Below are 2,784 nucleotides of genomic sequence, written 5' to 3'. Positions count from 1 at the left end.
GGTCCTATGAGCTAGGGATATAAAAATAATCAGAATAAGCAAGTCTTCATGGAACTGTGACTATTATTACATTCTTAATAATGTCCATTTACTTCTCAGTTCCTGTAACTAGATAAATACCTTGAAGGCAGGAGCATGTGATTGCTCATAGTTGTATTACCTGTGCCTGGCACAGAGCCTGAACTAGCACATGTTGAGTAAATATTTGTTTGATGAATGCCTGGCACTGTGCTAGATGCAAGACACTGGTTCTCAGTGAGGGATGATTTTGTTCCCCAGGGAATATCAAACAATGTCCAGAGACATTGGTTCTCGCACCTTGGGGGAGCAGGAGAAAGTGATGGTGGTGCTATAGTCCTCTAGTGGGTAGAGGAGAAGGATGCTGCTAAACATCCTGCAGTACGAGGGACAGCCTCCCACAACAAAGGGTTATCCAGCCCCAAATGTCAGTAGTGCCAAGGTTGAGAAACTCCGGTGTCGGAGATCAGAGAGAAACGAAGCCTTGTAAAGACTCCTTCCCTCCAGAAGCTCTTGGTCCAGAGCTTTGATAACCATGATAACAAGGCACACGAGTGCTGTGCGGGAGATGGAGAGAGCGCTGTGAGGCAGAGCGAAGAGGCCCTGGACGGCAGAGGCTTCTGGTGGAGCCAGTGGCTGAGCTGGTTCTTCAAGGACGCGTATGCTCTTCAGGCAAATTCTGTGTGTCCTGGGAGAAGTTGTAGGGCTTGGGGAATGTGAGGGGAGCGAAGGCTCGGAAGTGGGAAGGGGTGCGGTTTCGTTAAAGTGCAAGGATGAGAGTGGGGAGCAGAGGCTGGGGAGGAGATCTTGGGGGCCCCAGGGGAAGCATACTATGGAGCTTGGGCATGATGCGGTCAGCTGGAATTTCCCAAAATCTGTTCTCTGAGAACGAATTCTTCAGGGTGTACCAGAAGCGGCCACAGGGAAAGAAGACTGACAAAGTGCTGAATACCACTCCCTCCCCTTTTGGAGATTTACAAGGCTCGTTTGAGAATTCCTACATTAAAGAAACTTGAATTATTTTATTTAATTTATCCCAGAGTCTTCCAAAGTTATTTGACCATGAAAACTTCTTTCCCAGACATCTATCTACATGGAGTCTACAGACGCCTCTTTGGGAACAGGAGCCATAGAAAACTATTGACTGTCTTGAGGAAATACCGTGGCTGGATTCGGTGTTTTAGGAAAGTCTTCCTGGCTCCTGTGTGCATTGGATTCAGAAGATAGGAAATGTTTATACGTGTTGTTCAAGCACTAGTCATGTTGCTGTGAAACAGACCTCTGGGATGTCTGTCCCACTAGACTTGGTATAGGGAGCGTATTTATTAACCACTTCGTCCCAGTGCCTAGCTCAGCCTGGTGGATAGCACTCACCACATTTTTTGAATGCATGGATGTTGTTTTCAGTCACTGTGTTAGATACTGAGGCAGAAGAAGACAGATGCAATCCCTATTCTCATACAGTGAACAGCCTGGTAGGCACATAGTAGGCACTTTGTACATGTTTATGGACTGACCGAAATGATTAGCATAAATAAGACTGAAGGTGGCAAGGATCAGAAGTGGTGTGGGGCCTGGGAATCTGTATTTTAAACTAGTTCCTTGACTACTTCTGATGTCCAGGGGCCAGCATTTGGGAAGCACTATATGCCAATCAGAGAGGACATCTCTTTGATTGTCCCACTGAGATCAAGACCCCAACCTTCTTACACTGACTATTCTTGATCCTTGTCTCTTGGGACCTTTAAGTCCCTGGACTCACTGTCCGTGAGCAGTGAGTGACCCTGAATTTCTGACCCTGCTAGGATCCTCTGAATTGACCTTGGAGCAATACAGGTCCTTCATAGCCCAAACCCTAAGGGGAGCATCTCTACTTGACATTGAGTGAGATGTTTGTTTCTAATTTCAACCTCTCTGCACTCTCCCCAACACTCACGACACCCTCATGGCCATAACACTGAATTCCTGGATCTATAAGAACATCTCTCAAGATCTGCTTGAAGACACCTAGAATGCAAAGCGCATTTATGTTTTAATGTAAGCTGTATACATGCTAAAGCTCTGTTTGGTGTTTGATGTGAGATTTTTAAAAAAGAGGAAGAAGACTGCATGGTCTTTTAAGACAGGCTATGGAGACTTTTATTCATTTTGTCCTGGAGAGAGTTTACTATGGAAATGAAAGAAAAAAGTCCCTGATTGACTAGCTTGTGGTGAGTGGAATCAGTTTCTTAATCGATTGGTCGGAAACTGCCTTAACTGGTAGTTCTCAAATTCCGGCTTGGGGGTAAGCTTCACCAGAATCATCTGAGAAGCTTATGAAAAAGTTATGCCCAAGCCTCACATGATATCTTCTGAATCAGGGTCTCCACAGGTAAGGTACAGGAACGTTTATTTCCAAAACTATTCCCTGGAGATTATTTATTTATTTATTTATTTATTTATTTTAAAATTTTATTTATTTATTATTATTATTAATATTATTATTTTTTTGGCTGCATTGGGTCTTCATTGCTGCACGCGGGCTTTCTCTAGTTGCGGCGAGCGGGGGCTACTCTTCATTGCGGTGCACGGGCTTCTCATTGCAGTGGCTTCTCTTGTTGTGGAGCATGGGCTCTAGGCGCGTGGGCTTCAGTAGTTATGGCACCTGGGCTCAGTAGTTGTGGCTTGCAGGCTCTAGAGCACAGGCTCAGTAGCTGTGGCACACGGGCTTAGTTCCTCCGCGGCATGTGGGATCTTCCTGGACCAGGGCTCGAACCTGCATCCCAT

Source organism: Eubalaena glacialis, chromosome 11 (genome assembly GCF_028564815.1).
Source record: "Eubalaena glacialis isolate mEubGla1 chromosome 11, mEubGla1.1.hap2.+ XY, whole genome shotgun sequence".
Classification (NCBI taxonomy): domain Eukaryota; kingdom Metazoa; phylum Chordata; class Mammalia; order Artiodactyla; family Balaenidae; genus Eubalaena; species Eubalaena glacialis.
The sequence above is the reverse complement of the archived record's forward strand: the minus strand, read 5'-3'. Positions refer to the sequence as shown.